Raw genomic sequence first — 19493 nt, 5'->3', positions numbered from 1 at the left:
GAATAAAAGCAGATAATTGAATACACTCGTAGAAAAATGTAGTGATTTTCCAATTGAAACCATATAAATTGGATGGATAGAACTCAAGAGTAATGCCACACAATACAATAGCGGAAGAAAACCAAAGCACACAAGATAACACACGTACACGAGCGTATACTTATACACACACGATTTAACATAAACGCATACATAAACAAATATGGCAATGCTTGTGTGTGTGTGTGTGTGTGTAGGTGGCAATTGCATGCAGACTGTCACATCGGCTTGTGGTAGTTTGAGTGGGTGTGTGTATTCGCGTGTCGCTATGTGTATACAGTAGATTTCTCGAAAGATCATCGAACGCTACAAACGAAATGAATTATTTATCCACTTTACAAGCCGGCACTTACAAATGCGAACGCATGCAAGCGAGTGCATAGAATAGCAAAGCAGCGGCGGCGGCCTCAAGGATGTGCGCCAAAGGACGTGCTGTGTGCGCTGCGCTGAGTGAGATAAAATGCAAACAGTGAAAAATAGGAAATCTGTGCATTTATTTTCATTTTGCCCAACTGCAGTCGTGTACACGCTGTTGCGATGCACACCCACACACTTATACAATACCAAAAATATATATATTTTTTATATTCTCAGTTATTCTTCAAGTTGTGGAGATGCTCAGCGGCTACATACATACAAACAGTAGTTGCTGATGAATCCTCACAAATCGGCTGAAAGTTGCGCCGCCAAACTGTGTGTGCGTGTGTATGTATCGACGTTGCCGCGAATTCATTTGAAAACTTTAAATCTTCGGAAAAATTGCATTGTATGTGTTTGTTGGTATATTTTGTGTGTGTGTGTGTTGGCGTGTAACTAAACGTGTTCCGTACGGTTTCTTGTTTGCTTTTTCGTTAAAATATGCGTGCATTCCGCAAGATGGCTGTAAAGAAAATTCGCTCTTACACGCACACAAAGCGACGTGAGTTCGGTTTTCTAAAGACTTAAAATGCGAGTAGTGTTCGCTTACAGTTGTGTGCGAAAAATGTATTATTAAAGAATAAAATTTGTAGTCTAAAATTACTTTTTGTTTGGGGATGTTACTATATACTACTAAGCTCTCTTCTTTAGCAAATCTAATGTAGCGGCACAAAGCTGTCGAAATATGCCTACGAAGAAGAATTAAGAGATTTGATAAATCGATTTAGTTTCTATAATATGTACAATAAGTTGACAAGCTGCTTTGAATATAAGCGAGATAACTTCTATACTATATGGTTTTTTTTTTAAATTGCTGAATATTAGTAGTGGTACCACTAGTAATATTAGTACCCAACTACGCATATAACTAAGCATCTTTGAATGTCGATTCGCCGTTATCTTTCTATAAAGTCAAGTTGAATTTAAAAATATTGTTTGCGGGCTACACTCCGAATTGCCCACACCGTATCTGATTTTTGTAATAGGGCCGACGTTATTAGTCTCTGCAGCTTGTCCAATTTTCGAATAAAAAAATCATAGATAAAAAAATTGATTAAGAAATACCACTAAACCGCAAAGATATAATATGAAAATTTAGTACTCGATATCTTTTTCTTCTTAATACGACGAAACGTTTGATCAGAAAAGGCATCATAAAAAATGTTGTCTAATCATATCTTCTCTCTGATGCACAGTGGTCGGTGTTGTATGGAGCCAGCGGCCAAAAATACTTCCACTGACTATATCAAAGTGTCAGTTTTTTCTTAGCTTTATATAATTATAATAAGTAAAGAAATAGTATTATCATTAATCAAACTCGCCAGACTACTCTCCCTCTACACACACCGCCTTCTCACAATGAAAAATATTTTGTAAAAAACATAGAATCTATTAATTTGCCTTTGACTAGTTTATTTCTTAATTAAAGTATCGAAATTCAGTTAAAATTGTAGTGATATCAAATTTAAGTTTCACTAAAATAGCTTAAGCTGATAAATTAAAAAACAAATTCGAATTTTATTCAAGTAACTCTAGAATCGATTTTATCAGAATCGACTTTTTCTTTTCAAAGTAAGTTTCTTTGACCAGTTATTTGAGAATCTGAACTCAAAAGTAAGCGGTGAAATAACTGCTGATTTGTAGTCAACCGTGAGTTCTTACGTGTACGATGCAATCGATACATCTTAACGTCCTTATTCCTTGACTCCTTTCTACATATTGAACGACCTTGGAAATGTCAATCAAATTGTATGCACTGAACGATGAAGATAATACCAGGATTACTTGGATGTTAGTTCTGTTAGCAAATTTTATAAATCTTTTCACTTTACTTTTATACCCTGATGATAAGACTTACAGTACTGTTGTTCAATTTTCAAATAGCTGTTTTTCTATGCCAGTTATTTTAGCTAATTATTAAAAAACCAATACCACTTGTTATTTGTTTACAAAACTTGCCCTGAATATTTTGTTTTCTCCTTAGAAATCGTTCTTTTCTTTTTAAGCCAATATATCATTGTTTGGCTTGAAGTTGATAAGAAACGTGAAGAAAATATAAAAATATTAAAAATTAAAAAAAATCTAATGATGGCATGTAATGGAGGCATTCTAAATTCGTAGCGATCTCTTCGAACTTTTTTGTAAGCATTTGTCAATATCGTTCATCTCAGTAGATTTGACTTGGCATGTGTAATACTTTGCAGATGTGGTTTCAGTTCAGTTCAGACAATGCAGACTTTGCCATCCCCGATAGTTAAATATAAAAATATATCTAAAGTTTCGTAATCAAACTCTTATAAACTACATTTTATTGCACGCCACTGTATTTGGTTGCATAAAGTATATAAGTGAATCTGAACGCTATTCGAGCGAAATGTGTCTATTCTCCAAGTACTAGACGATTTTCTTTCATTTGAAATGCTGATGCTACCTTAAACCGCTGCCACTAACGCTCCGCATACCTCATATTGCTGCATATGCCTTTCGCTGGCTTTTGGTTCCCATACTATTGTTATTGTTGTTGTTTTTTCTTATTAGTTTGCTTACTTCAGTGCATCCGCTTTTCAGCCAATTGCTACTTGCTAGTGCTGTACTGTCCGCTTCCCGCCTGCCATTTACTGCAAAATGCCTTAAATCGCCAAGTTATCCGTAGTAATTTCTGTTTTTGTGTAAATGTTGTGCGGTTTTGCTCGGCTCTTACCATTTCTATTACTTCTTTCTGAGTGCATACAAAAGCATTTCGTTACTTACACACACGCGCTGCATTTATATTGCTATGTAGTAATGCGGTGCGATGTGGCGTATACGCAACTCGAAAGATATTTGCGAAAGAAAGCCATTTTCCATTTTGCATTCGAGTGCACACATTTATTCTTATCCTACTAAACATGGCGGTAAATTGAAAAACAAGCAACAGCCCATACACACACACACACACAAGCACATACAATTACTCATGTGCTTCATATGTTGCGTGCGTGTGTGTATGTGGGCACTTTTTGTCTGTTGCAGCAAAATGGGCAGCGACTGCAACTAAATGCGCTTCTTTTGTGCGGGAATTTTGCTGTATTTATGCAACTGCATAAATGTAGGATTGTATATTTTTCCAAAAATACACAAGTAAACCAACATACACATTTGTGGCGGTGTTTGTGTGTGTATGTTGTCGTGCCTTTTAGTGCACTAATGTTTGCTTGCCTGCACTTTGTATTATTTCTTGAATGCCGTGCATAAAAGCATAACAATCTCAACTTTTCAGCTAGAAATGTTTGGCAAAAACAACAAAGCCTTCGGAAATAAAATCCTCACTACAACTAAATATTTAATAAAAGCAACAATAAGCGTTGGGCGCGCGCAACTCTCAATTATTTAACAAATGCTTTATATTTCGTCCCACTTTTGAGCTGCCTTTGCAACTTTTGCTGGCACTCAGCTCCCACTTCACAGGCGACTTTTGACGCAAGTCTAGCGTGCTCATCTTGCACATTTAATGCACTGCGCTCTGTTTAGCTCCGTCTTGCTGGCTGCGCTTGCGTCGTGGCAGCTGTAGATATTAGAAATTTTGGTATAGCGTGGCATTCACTGAATTGCGTTGCGAATTTTTATTTTATTAGATGCATGCAGTTTTGCTTATTCTTCCCTTAATCTATTTTCGCTCCATTCAAATCGCGCACAAATTGCATTTTACGACATTCACCGCAGCATTGCTGCAGCATAAGATGTGTCAAATTGTGTGGTGGATATTGATATGGTGTGTATTCATGCAATTTACATCGGTTTTGCGCTGACAAATATATATTTCTTATAAAATGCATACGTCGATATTGTCAATGTGTTAGGTTGTGTCGAACAAATTTTATTAATTATATTCTAAATTATGTAATATATATATAATATATTATAAATATGAGTTTATTTATTTTACTAATAAAAAACATTTACAAGAACCAAGATCTTTCGAAAAGTTTAAAAAGCACAAATTGTGAATATATTTACATTAACACCATAAAGTTCCCGGAAATTGTAAATAAAACGAAAAGTTGCTCCTTCTGAAGCGATACACATATGTCACCTCTTTTTCCAATCATCGCAACATGCTTTATAGGTCTGGTCCCAGGATCGCCTTTAGTTCCCTTTGCGAATTTTCTTTTACGGCCTCAATTGAGTCGAAACGGATTCCACGGAGTTTTAGAAACAATAAACAGTCGCATGGGGCCAAATCCGGTGTCTTAAAATCGTTCATTACACTCTGTAGCAACATGTTGTACCATGAAACCATAAGGTTTCTGGAAATAATTTTGTTTTTTTTTTGATATTCGCGGTTTATTTCATCATGAATTCATTCCAACGGGACAGATGGTCAATGACGAATTCATGATGAGTATTATTTGAGAGTTTTAAGGTGCTTGCACGAAAACAATTTCCGAAAACTTTCTGGTCTCAATGTATACCAATGCTTTTAACTGCCATATGTAAATTATGACTGGATTTCAATTAGTTTGTATGATGAATCAGTTGGTATCATAGTTTTACCCTATAATTATCCATTATCAGCGGTTTCGACAAAAACATAGTTTCTTGACCGATGCAAAATTTCAAATCAATATCTTAAAAAACTAAGAAACTAGAGTTTCAGTGTTCATATTAAGTCAACCCTGGCGTATGCGTATTGTATTTAATAGCTAATAATTAGAAATTCTTGTTGTCTCTGTCTCTCATTTTTATCTATAATTTTAAATTTATTTTGTTTTGGTTTACTTCATATCGCATTTATAGGTATTAGCGCTTGATAGCTCAATAATTAGATGAATTAATGATGCCTGGAAAATTCCTTCGCGGAAGTAAAACTAGATGTAGAATGCAACTAAATTCCGAGAGTACAAAATTTTCGGCTGCACCCGAACTTAGCTCTACCTAACTCATATTACTTAATTTTCAAAACTCTACCCTACAAAGTGTGCTGCAAAAAACTTAATTCCCGTATTTCAGTTAAAACCACCATGGCATATACGCCACGTGTACATTTACCAGATTTTATTCGTTTCAGAACTCACTCTACATGAGCCATTATTATATTTGTCAAACCTACCGGCAAAAACTTTCATCATTTAATTTTTATTTTTAGGAAACAAACAAATTTATGAGCTTTTTGTTTGATTTGTGCTTGGATTATATGCTTTATAATTCATATCTAAAAGAATTGCGCCTCCAGAAATATATTTCGTTGAATTTTTACAGAGAAAGCAAGCCTTGAGAGAAGCAGACAATCAATTGTATTTTGACTTAATGTATAACCAGTTTTATACCCTGAATAGGGTAAATTACGTTAGTTTGTAACACACAGAAGGAAACGTCTGAGACCCTATAAAATATATACATAAATGATCAGCATGATGAGCTAAGTTGATTTAGCCATGTCTGTCCGTCTGTATATCGCGAACTCGTCTGTTAGGTTTTGAGCTATTGGTTTGAAACTTTGCACACGTCCCTTACACATTAGAAAGCTGGTCGTTTGTCGGAACCGCTGATTTCGGACCATTATAGCATATAGCTGCCATACAAACTGATCAATCGGATTCAAGTAACTTGGGAATGGGAAACTTTTTTTTTTGACGTAATATCTTCACGAAATTTGGTATGAGTTATTTTCTAAAGCAACAATGTAATCTCTGAAAAATTGTTGAGATCAGATCACTATAGCATATTGCTGCCAAATGAACGTTCAGCATCAAGTTCTTGTAAAGAGCCTTTGTATTTGTGAAGGGTATTATAGCTTCGGTGCAACCAAAGTTAACGTTTTTTATTGTTATTGTTGCAATTATCACAACAGTATACAGAATATGTAAGTACTTTTTTAAGGCTTCTTAAAGTTTTCATAATAATAAATTTTTTCATTAATTTTTAGCGATTTTTAACTTTTCATTACTTATCCTACACCCTATATAAGGTTGCTTTAAAGCAATATATTTAAATTCTAAAATTACATAACTCTCTTTCGCATGTTTGTGTGTTACCAACTCTAAAATTTTTCAATTCACTGCATTCGCGTGCTAATGCTTTACTGTGAACTACCAATTGATTCTGCTTGCATTGAGTTAACATAATTATTTGCCATTTCATATGCAGACACTGAATACATGCATGCCTTCATTTATTCTGTGAACATTTTATATTTTTATATTGTATGACATGAAAATTAACTCAAATAGAATTTGTTTGTATGCAATTGTGTCGGCAAATAGCATAAATTATGAAATCTGCATACAAATGTCAAGGTCTGATTTGTGCTATGAATAAAATTAGAAGCAATACAATACTTTTGCATTGCAAACACGAAATTACGCGCAGGCAAACCAGTTGCGAGTATGTATAAATGTGTATGTGTATGTACACGTGTAAATGAATAGCTCATAAGCAGCAAAATATAATGGCAGATCACATGCTTGCATATAAGGTATGTGCATGTGTAGGTGTGTGTGTGCGTGAAGAGAAAAAGTGTTATAAGCGTTTGCGAGAGTTTTCGCTTGGAGCAATATATCTTCATATATGTACAATATATATATTTGCCATATTGTATGAATATGCTTAAGTAACTGCATGCATTTTAATAAGCAACATGGCGTTTATCAGACAACTTTTCCCCAGTGTACGAGCAATTATTCTATATGGAACCTAATTAAAACTCAACACCAATTTGTCCTGGTTTTTTGTATTTGACGTGTTTGCTTTTGTTTTATTTATTTTTTGTTTGTTTTTTTTTTGTTTGTTTTTTTTTTGTTTTTTTGCTTTTTGAAGTGAACGACAGGCGCTTAGGTGCCTCATATGCTGCTCGGTCTGTGTGGCAGTGAGTTTGCCAAGAAATAGAGATAACATTGCTTTATATAAAAGTATATTTACACATTTGTATATATATATGCTGGTATATGTGCGAAGCTGATTATAAATAATTTTGCTGTTACATAAATATATACATATAAAAATTAGAGTGAACCAAAAAAAAAAAAACAAAAACTATTAATTTCTTTTCGTTAGATAACATGAAAATATCATTTGAAAAAATTGGCACTGGCCAACGATTATTTTATATAAGATGTAAAATATTGCTGCACTCTTAATCTAGAGATTAATGCAAAAATATTGTCAACATAGTTTGAGCTTTTAATATTGTTGTTAGCAGGTTATTTTCCAAAAAAATAATACAGCAATTAAATGAAATTTTTTTTATGAATATATAATATAATATAAACAACAAAGGTCAATTTTATTATTTTGAGGCTTTTTTTTGTAAAATAAAGTAAAAAATTTTAAAAATTTATATGTCTTTAACGATTTAAAGTTGGACTTTGACCTTGACTATCTTTTAAAAGAGTTGATGTACAAAACACTTTCTAAGCTCTTTTTTTGCCGTTGAATCCCCTGTAAGAATAAGTCTTAATTTTTACAATAAAATTTTTTTTAAAATATTTTAAGAAAATATTATTATTAGAATATATTATTTATAAGGAAAATCAAAAATTGCAATTTGTCAGCTGCTTATATTATCTATTGTTAAGAGTTCAAACTTTACAAAATATTATACGTCATTTCAGACGATATTTTCACGTTATCTAAGGAAAAAAATTTAAATATTTTTTCGGCGCACCCTAATATATACATTTGTATATATATATATATATACATAAGCAGGAGCGTCAGAAGTTTTATTTGAGCCCAGTTGCCCAGTTGAATATATAGAAGAATGCACACAAGTATATATTATGGTACATATATGTATGTATATATAAAAATTTAGTGTGGTATAAAATATAAACTTAAGTATATTCATGTACATGCTAAAGGCATCATTGGCAATCACCTTAAGGTTGTTGACTTTTGGCGGACTTAGGCGAATGTGTGTTAGATTTAATTGCAAATGAAATGAGATAAAAATTGTGTGTGAAAATGCAAATAAGTTTATGAATTTATTATAAAATATTTGTGGTAAAGCACGTGGAAGCCCACTAAACGGTAAACGTAATAAAAAATTGTGGCATACGTAGAAACCGCAGAGTATGTGGTGTCTGTATGTGTGTGTGAGTGGTATTAATCATAATTAAGCAGCTCTTTCATGAGTGTCTGGCGCACATGGCGTTGTTAATCGTTTTTTAAAAACACAGTCAACACGCACGCCAACAACGTCATCGAGTACACTTATGTGGTTGACATGCTGGAAGCTGGCAACCTAGCAAGCTTTCACTGCGCTGACCTAAGACACTACGAATATAAAACGACCGTATGCGGAGCGTTATTGCAGCGTTGTGGTGCACGACTGACGCGAATGCCGTTTATTTAATGCGTGTAAATGTGGTTGACACGAGCACAAGTGAGTTGCCCGACTCACATGCTCACATGCACACCCATACATGCGTAACATACAAACAATGTGTAAAGCAAAGAGAAATGCGCTAAATTTTAACGCTCAGTGAGACTTTGGGACTCCGTTGGCGCTCTTTGGGACATGGCTACCGATGCGGCAGTGTGAGCAGGCTCTGGAAAAAGAATTTCCAACACAGTTTGGGACAAAGCTTCGAATGTGTGACATTGGAAGGTTGTGAGCATTGAGAGAGTAACTGTTAAAGCAAATGATGTTTAAATCCAATAAGGCAAAATACTAAATGTAGAAAGAAAAGCACGAAATTATAAGTAGTTATTTGGTGTTAGAAGTTAATATTTTAATTAAAATACAAACAATTCAAAATTTTATTTAAGCATAAATTTTTATTTTAAGCAACAACTAAAACAACATTTTGAAAATTAAAAATATTAAATAAAACAAAACCATATTTTTATATTTTAATAAACACTCGCTTGCATCTGAATTACTCGCAAACTAAACACTTACTGCACCTGCTAGTGTAGTAGTATTGCACCAGCTAGTGGCGCAAGCGCGCTTAATATTTATATGTTAACATTCAGCGTGAACAACACCCATAATTCAGCATAAGCAGCAAGAGCGCAGAGTTGTGCTGCGAGTACCAGTCATGCTCTTATGAGAAGAGAAACCACATGTTCATGAGCGTCAGAGCGGCACGTGAGACTACGTAACGCCACATTCATAGTGCGGCTAAAGGCGCATATCTTACTTGTGTTGCCCTGCTGTGCTCGTATCTGTTTTGGCTACCTCAAAGCAGTGGCAACTAGCGCCACTAACGGCCTACGCGCCACACTATGTGGCTGATAAACATTGTTCCGAGTATTTTTGTAGCACACTTTAAGGCGTTTTCGCCAGTAAAGCAGCATTTATGGCATACCTGCCGCTCTCACAGCCTAATTATGCCATATACCATAACGATGTAAGTGCTCTTAGCACACAATGTGCCGAAAGCACGCTTGAGCTCGCAACACTTCCAGCAACTGTGCTCTCATTATAGCTATTGCGCGCTGAAATTTCTCCGGTTTCTAGGCTAATACGTATACACAAACGTATATGTATGTATATAGTTATATATGAAAATGTCTCTCTTCTGTCGTCGTCGCATTAGCAATAACAACAGCATAAAGCTAGGCATTGAGTAAGGATATCAAACAATCACAACAAAATCTGCAATTACAACAAAGTTTGCCAGCAAACTCTTCGTCGCCTGTGCTCGGCTGATTTTTTATGTTAACGTGCTGTGACTTTTTCCTTGCTGTGCCGTATTGTTCCTGCTTGCGCGTGTGTGTGCGTGTGAATTTTTCCAGGCCTCTGTCCTAGTCTTCGGCGTGTCGACGGAGTTGGTTAACGCTTTACAGCAGCAGCAGCAGCCACTAGTCGCATTACTAATGTCGTCGCCGTTCGTACATGTTGTGCCCGCGTCCGTATCCGTGTCTCTGTTCAACGCGTAGCCATCGTGTTCGTCATTAACGCTGTTGTTTACACGTTTTTATCCGTAGTAACGTAGCTGTAATTACGACACACGTCGCGTAGTGTCGCCCATTTCTTTAAAGAATTTTCCAAATCACAAAAGAAACATTAACACACGTGTGACGGAAGTGCTCCAACAGCTTTCGGCTGGCCCTAAGTTTGGTGTAAGCGTCTGGGCGCCAATGTGACCAAATGTGTTTGCGTACCGTTAACTAGTTAGCCAACGCCGTTAATCGCCGTAGACATTGCGTGGTGCGTTGAAGCGTGTGTCTTTTATTTAAGAAGAATTAAAACAAATTGGCGCCTGTGGTTATTTGTTGTATGGCGCGTTTAATCAATCTGACAACCACACACACGGTCATATAAGAGTATGTGTGAAGTTGAAATTTCTTAAACCATTCCTGTGCTGGCGCTCTGTGTCAAACAGTGTTACCGTGTTATGTTGAGCTTGAGCGTGTCACAACATTGAGATATCCGACATATACGCTTACACACATACATACAAACATACGTTAAGTGAAGCAGTGAAGCGTGTATATGCTTTCCGGTCGAAGTGATTTAATTGATTCCATGCCATTCAATTCGATGCCATACAATACTGTAAGATAATTCGTTTGCCATTCAATTTATTTCTGTCTGTGGTGAAAAAGTTGTTGTTGCTTTGCGTATGAGCAATAAATTGGCAAAAAGCGAAAGTTGAAATCGTCTGCCCATAGCACACATACACACACATAAACACACATACGTGTAAGCTCAAGTGAGTAATATGTGTTTTAAGCTTGTATGTGTATGCTATAGCCATAAGATATATATAATGTACATATAATATACAAACATACATACTTTAGTGTGTTCCACCTACAATTCTGGTATTTGCAGCAGTTCAAAGCATATAATCAAAAGCGAATTAAAGCGCCACAGGTCAACTCATTTCAATTATAGCTGTGCATTTAATTCATACTGTTTACAACTTGACTATTAAAGTGTTGTGTTCTGGCAAATTTTGAAGCTCACGTGGTGACAATCAATAAAATAAAAACAACAACAAAGTAACGCTGCTTGAAAGGATTAAGTTTTTAACAAATCAAATAAAAAAGTGAGTCACAGGGTGCTGCACAAATTCACTAATATCTACTTATGCTGTTTTGAAAATTAAACAGGTAATTAAGTAACAAAAGCACTGTTTTTTCCTTTGTATACAAAATAAGATGTAAGCTAATACTGTAAACGTGTAAGCTGAACTTGATAAAGCTTTAGTATTTAGTAGATGATGGTGGTGAATATAGCTGTCATGCCTCATGCCTATCACATTTTAACGAATTCGAAATTGTATAGCTTTAAAATAGAAATTAATTCATTATTTACTTTTGTTTTTGAAACTAAAAAGAAAATTAATTATTTGTTCGATTTCTACAAAAAACTTCAGTTTCAGTTTCGCATACTGTCATTTTGCATATTTTCCTTACCGATAATATCAAGATATGATATAAATGACCAATTTGTTCAAAATTACGTTCATATGTGGATAAATATAATTTGTTTGATATTTATGTCTAGATGTGTTTACTTACATCTGTTGCATATTAAATCCATATCGGTATGGCAGCTGCTGTGTATTCATAATAATTATACCCTGAACAGGATGTTTGTAACAGCCAAAAGAAAACATCGGAGACCCTACAAATATATATATATACATATACATGATCAGCATTATGAACTGAGTCAATTTTGTCATGTACTTTTGTCTGTCCATCCGTCCGTCTGTATATCGCGAACTAGTCTGTTATGTTTTGAGCTATTGGTCTGAAATTTTGCACACGTACATTAGTGGCTGAACAAACTGAACGGTCGGAATTAAGTGCTTGTTTGGAAAACTTTTTCATTTGACGAGATCCGCTACAATTTTCAAGACATCGCTACAACTTCCGAACCTATTTTTGAGATCGGATCACTATAACTTATAGTTGTCATCCAAATTGGGCGATGAAAGTCAGAATAAGTATATTTTTATACCATTTATGCTACCAAAAATGCACCTGTGAAGGGTATTATAGCTTCGGTGCAGACGAAGTTAAATTGTTTTATTATTTTAACTCTATTTTTATAACGCATAGTTAAATAATAATAATTAAAAAAAAAAAAATTTATTTAATTTTAAATTATTTTATTGTATTTAATTTTATTTTTTTTTAAATTTTAGTTTTTTAGTATATTTAATTTTATTTTGTTTTATTTTACTTGTTTTTATTATATTTAAAAAACTATTTTATTTGTTATTTTATTTTATTTTATTATACTTAATATCATTTTGTTTTAATTTACATAACTTATTTTACTTTTTTTTATTTTAATTTATTTTATTTTATAACTATATTTCATTATATTTTTATTAATTTAATTTTTTTATTTATTTAATATTATTTTATTTTTTTATATAATTTTATTTAATGTTTTTTTATTTAACCTTAATTAATTTAGTTCAATTTAATTTAATTTAATTTTTAATTCAATTTAATATAATTTGCTTTAATTAAATTTTTTTAAATTTAATTTTATTTTATCAAATTAAGATAAATTACATATTATTTTATGTTGGTTTTTTTATATAAATTTATTTTATATATAATTATTTTATTTTTTTTTGTTTTATATTAATTTTTATTTTTAATATTTTATTTTATTTAAATTTAAATTTTCCTTTCGTTTAAATTTATTTTATTTTATTTTATTTATCTTTCTGCACCGTAATGCAATTGTATTAGCATATTAATTCTGGAAGTATCTACTAAAAACATTTTGGAAATTTTGGGTTACCCAAGCACGAACACTTTTAGTAGCTTAGCATTTTCAGTGCCGGTTTCTGTTTATGGATGGCGAATTGTAGACTTCAACATAAAACTGTAATTGTATAAAATATAGTTTGATACGGCAGATATTGTTTAATTTATTTCTTACGTCAAATTCCCGCATTAATGTCAGATTAAAGTACTGCCACTTTCAAAGTTTGCATATTAGTTATATGGTTTGCTAGAAATTTAACATTATTTCATCTCATAATGAAATAAGTCGTAAATATTAACAGGAAATGATCAGAAATAATTCTTTCCTACAACGAAAATAAATTTTTCAGACAGCATTCCATAAAATTGTTTGTAAAATGTTTTCTGCGCTATCGCAGGCAAAAAACGACTCCTTGACTATTTTCATTATTTTTTCATGACAAATGAGCGCTTCAAGAATTAATTGAAGATCCACCCTCGCTAACACTTATAAAAATATTTTAATTAAAATTAAAAAAGTTTGGATAGAATCCAATAGCTTTTGGTGGCAATTTCCAGAAAAGCACCACGAAAAAAGTTTGCCCAAACCTATCTAAAAAAGTTCAAAATAATAATTAAATTTGGTATATATAATGTAAATATACATTACTGTACTTATCGCTCAAACACATAAGTTCATAATTAGCTAATATACTTAACTGTATATGTCGCTCAAGTTATATGTAAAGATATAATTAGTATGATCTTATCTCTAATTTCTCTAATACAAAATGTTGCGTATACGACAAGACGCACAGTAATTGCTTTGCAAGCTGGAATTATCAAAGCCATATTTTACATAAAGATGTAATTTAAGCGCAATAAAAATATATTTTTAGATACTCTAAAACATATTTTATTCGAAAAATATTGTTATAAAATATTTGCCTCATAAACGCATTTTATGCAAATGCTTGTATGGCCTTTTTCAACTTATTCAATATTATTGCAATAAAATATGTTTGCGTACGTTAATAAACTAATAAGAATGTGCGTAAAATAATATTTGAAATAATAACATGTTTAATGCTTATATGTGTCAAATGTGCATATTTATCATTGCTTAACTTTTATGCTATTGTCATGTGCGGCATAAGTGCTACCTGATATGAGTATATTATTAGAAAATGCATCAGCAAATGTGCTGAATATTTAATGCAAAACATTTTAGTTATAAATATTGCAGTATAATTACATTGATAGATAATTTTCAAATAAGTGCAGTCGTATTAAGAATTTGCTAATGATACATGCGCTCGATTTTTGCATAATTGATGGTATAGTTGCTTATAGTACATTAAAAGCATAATACATACACACACATGTACTTATTAATTAACTTATGCGTACACATATTATAAATGACATTTGTTGTACAAATATTTAGACTAATTAACCTTATTTGTTTCTGAGAAGCCAGGCAGAAAAGGATGTGAGGCATGCGTATAATCACAAACATACATATATTATATAAGTAGATAAATCATTGCTAATAACAAAGCGGTTTACTAGCATATAAAGATATGTTTATGTATGTGTGTATGCGCAATTGCTGACTTTTAAATTAGATTTGATGATGATTCTGTTTATAAATTGAAACAATTGTTTTCATTTGCCTGAAACTGTAAATATAAATTTTCACAAAAGTCTACAAAAGCCAAGATGGTCCATCGCAGCGCATGTTTTAATTTTAAATATTATTTATATGCATATATAAATATATGTATATGTATATGGTAAATGCTGACCAGAGCAAAAATGCCTATATGATATATATGTATATATATTTATACATACATACAGATGAACCAAATTATTTCAACTGTTTAAATTATATATGTATAAGCTTTCTAAAGTAAGGACGGGCCGAACGGCACTTTGTGGGCGTGTCAACGGTAAAATTCTACCTATCTACAATGCCAACTTCCTCAGGGTATGAAGGAAGTCGTATACCAAGTTTCATCAACATATTCCAATATTGATTGATCGAGAAGTTGACATCTGCACGAATGGTTGAGGGCGCGCAAATTCAAACGGTTATTTATTCATAAGCATGCATATTTAATTACATATGTATTTGTGTGACCTTGTGTACAGTTGCGTGTGTGTGTGTTCGAAGAAAATTGACTTCAATTAAAATCCAACGTCAAAAAGTCAAGAACTTTAACCGTTTGAGTCAATGAAGTGCGAGTACGTAGGGAATGATGGTGAATTATGAATGTCAAGTGATTTGTGATAAATGTCATTTATGGGTTATGTAACCTTGCTGTGAATATGAAATGGGAAATATATAAATTGTAGCGTGATAATATTGTAGCTGTTTGAACGTAAATTGAGGAGAATTTTTGTTGAGGTTTCTGTATTTTAAGTTATTTCACTATTTCCGTAAAGATACCAAAATTTGGCTAACTAAGCATTGAGGTTTGATTTCTAGCTATAACGAGCACTCGCTACAATTGTAGGTTGGAGATAGCAGAAAATATTTCCACAACTTAGTTACTAGTTACATAATGTTGGACGATATGGCTTATATTTAAGTATGAAACATGTCTGAAGGCTTTGAAAATACCTTTCAGTGCTTACAAAATATACAATGCTCTACTCAGCGCATATTCTTAGCAAGAAGCGATACGAAATTTTTACATAGGTCTGATTTTTTAGAATAAGCTTTTTATGAGCTTAACATTAAATAATATTTCAATCGAACTATTTTGTTTCCTTGCGTGCAGGCAAGTTTTTATGAAAAATGTTTTAAACAAGCAATTTTTCCAATAAATAATTTTTGATTATTTTATTGTTGCTGTCTATCCATCTAATGTAGTTCCCAGCTCGCAGAATGTAGGAAACTAGTAAATGGTTCGGTTAGATTTCATGAAGACGTGACTAAATTTGTAAATAATTTTAGCGAGTGTCAAAAATAGTGTTGCAAAATATATTAAAGGGAAAATTTTCATGAACACAGCTGCCTTTCTGACATTGCTTTTTAACATATTAAAGTTATTAACTTCAAACTGAACAGGGTATATTAAGTTTAACACGAAGTTTGTAACGCTTAAAAAAAACTTCGCGAACCCTACAAATTATATATGTACCTATATAATTGATCAGAATAATGGGCTAATGAGATTAAACCATGTCCGTTCCATGTCTGTCCGTCCGTGCGTCTGTGTGTTTGTATATACGCGAACTAGTTCCTCAAGTCATGAGATATCGCTTTGAAATTCTTAACATAAAAACTGAACTATCAGAATCAAACTCTTGCATAGAAAACTTTTTTATCTGACAAGGTATCTTCACCAAATCTGTCACGGATTATTATCCAAAGTATTACTACAATATCTGAATAAATATTTTAGATCGAATGACTATAACATATAGCTGTCATACACAGTGAACGATCAGTATGAATTTCTTGTAACTAAACTTTTTTATTTGTTAAGGGTATTCCAGCTTCCGTGCAACCGCAATTAACGTTTTTTCTTATTTAAATATAATATTAATTTCGTAACTGTGCTAAAATATGCAAAGCTTTTTTTCCAACAAAATTTCAACTCTTTAATTTGCAGCAATTAAGTTTTACCGACTACTCAATAAAAAGACTTTCATAACTTAAAAAACACCTAAAACTCGTGGTGCTGTAATACCAAATAAAACTCGCACAGTTATTAAAAAAAAATATGTCACCTCATCACCTACGCAAATTCTTCATACATTCTTAAGCGATCAAAAGTAGAAAAAGTGCAGCTTCATCAGCAACACAACCACACCATTTATGGCAAATTTTTGTGAAATTTTGGTGCGAAATTTATATGCATTTCCATGTCGACGTGTTCGTATGGGTGGTTGCGACATGGGTGGTTGCGACATACGTGTTCGAGTGAGCCAATGAGCAAAATATAAAAAACTTTGGAATTTTAAATTGCCATATATGTTTGTATGCCATATAAGTATGTATGCACACCAAACAACAGCACTCTCTTATTTATGCAGACGGGGAGCCTGTTCACACCGGAACAGCACCCACAGACACAAATGCATTGTGTGCATTAGTTGCATATTCATTTGCGTATGCGTGCATTTGTTTCCGCGCTCAGTCCATTTGATATTAATAATTTAGTTGTCGTGGGGAGTACTGTGACCCCCAGAGTCAATTGCGGCGGCACAGCCCGATCGGAGAGCAAAACAAAAACAGTGTTATTTATGTTGATACAGTACTCTGGCTTTGGCTGAATTTTGTGTTGGTTGTGTTGTTGGCATTGTTGTGTTTTTGTTGTTGTCGCTATTGGTTTTGTCAACCGCAACCGCGCACATCCCGCGTGAGCGCCTTACGGGGTTCGCGCGAATTGCGTTATTGCATTTTTATTGTCTGTTTATGGATATTTCAACTGCGGTCAAAAGTAAAAACATTAAAAACATGTAGTATAACGTGTGTAATACTGTTATTTTTGTTGGAACTATTATCGTGGCTTGCGGTTAATATTAAAATGATTGAATAAGCACGCACGTGTCAACGGAAGTTTTAACGAAACTAAAAAAAAAACAAAAACTGAGTGAGATAATCAAGTTTAAACATAAACATACACATGCTTAATAAAAAAGTTCAGTTTTAATTAGTAAATTAATGTAAATTATTGTTATTTCAGCAGACAAAATAACATTTAAGGGGGTCATCCCATATGACGGCCAGTTTTTCAGGGATTTTTTATGATTATTTTTTATGATTATTTTTTCTACGATCATATATAGATAAAGTTCATTATAATTTATTAACATATAGATAGATATAAATTTTAAGCAAAATGTATTATGTAGAACAGGCATTACAGCATTCTGATTACGCCCGTACTATAAAAATTGGCTTGCAATTTCTCCACGATTCTGGCTGATTGGCTTAACTGAAACAAAAAAAAAAAATTTTTTAAAATATTATAAAATTTTGTTTTATATAATGATATAAGCTCAAATGCACGGAGTTAACTATTATCATATGAATATACCAAAAATTATACGGATGTTAGACATTTGAAAAAAGTTGGGAATATTTTTTTTTTGTAATTTTGACTGACAATTCATATATACTTGTATGCTGAGAGTACCCTCCAAATTTCAAGTCAATCGGTCAAACCGTTTTGGAGATACGATGGAGTAAAGTTTGAAAAACACAGTTTTGAGAAAAACGCGCTTAAGGACTCCGACTGCCAACTCAGTGCTCCCATCAACTTTTTCTTCTAACTGTTGATCTTAAACACGACTTCGAATTTTTAAAAATTACTTTACTACCGTTTTCTAGACATGTAAAGAAAACAATTTATGAAAAACAGTATAGACTTTTTGAGACCATCAGAAAGAAAATTTAGGGTGAAGTTTAATTTTTTTAATTTTTCTTATTGAGACTACGTTCGCGTTTGGAAATTGTCACGTGTTTTTAATCGAAAATATATTTAAAATTACATATTCCGATAGTGAGATTTTTCTCATTCTGCCATTGTTTCTTTCGCTGCATTTCTCTCTCTCTTACTCCCTTTTAACCTAAAGATAGATTCATTTCTAAAAAGTATTAAACATAATTATGGTCCATAAAGAAGTACAAACGAAGCAGAAATAAGTAAAATAACAAAATGCTCGGATAAACCAGTATTGTGCAGAAAAAGTTTTTGAAAACAAGAAGAAATGTTAACTTATCCTTCACAGATTAAAGTTTTCCATACAAAAGCTTGATTTTAATCGATTGGTTTGTTCGGCAGCTATATGTTATAGTGAGCCGATCTAAAAATTTTTTTCAGATATTGCAGTAATGCCATAGGCAATAATCCTTGTGAAAATTCTTGAAGATGTGTTGTTCGAAAAAAAAGTTTCCCATATAAGAACTTGATTCCGAGCGTTCAGTTTTTAGGCAGCTACATATATGCGATTATTATCCGATATAAAAAATGTCTACAGTTCTTGTAGTAATTATTTAGATAACCACACTATACTTTGATACTTCATGCGAAATTTTGTGAAGATATTTGGTCTGACAAAAAAGTTTTGCAGTAGTAGTTTACGAATATATATGTAGATTGGTTAGTTATATCTGTAATAAATATATTTATAATACATATATTTTGCGAAAAATTTTCGAAATATTGAGTTTCACTGCTATACGATATACAATACATTTCTAACTAATGGATCGAGAAAGTGAAACCATTTAGTACAAAGAGAGCTTTTCAATCTAAACTGCGGGTAAAAATTCTTTGCCTACGCAAACCAAATGTGTATTAATTTAAAAGCATGCAGAAATGTGCATAAGCTGACTACAGCAAACCACATTTTCATATTCATTAAAAATA

The 19493-nt window shown here is 32.7% G+C and overlaps 1 protein-coding gene across 1 annotated transcript in view; it reads left to right on the top strand.

Annotated features, from left to right (window-relative positions):
* Positions 1 to 11361: 11361 nt before the first annotated feature.
* dpr11 (defective proboscis extension response 11) overlaps positions 11362 to 19493 on the top strand; it is a 181910-nt gene continuing 173778 nt past the window's right edge. Inside the window, exon 1 of the mRNA XM_036378037.2 lies at positions 11362 to 11499. The gene's annotated coding sequence lies outside the window, so the exon portion shown is untranslated. The remainder of the gene's footprint in view (positions 11500 to 19493) is intronic.

Source organism: Bactrocera oleae, chromosome 2 (assembly GCF_042242935.1).
Source record: "Bactrocera oleae isolate idBacOlea1 chromosome 2, idBacOlea1, whole genome shotgun sequence".
In the NCBI taxonomy this organism is placed as follows: Eukaryota; Metazoa; Arthropoda; class Insecta; order Diptera; family Tephritidae; genus Bactrocera; species Bactrocera oleae.
Note: the sequence above shows the minus strand (reverse complement) of the source record. Positions and strands in the feature narration are given on the sequence as shown.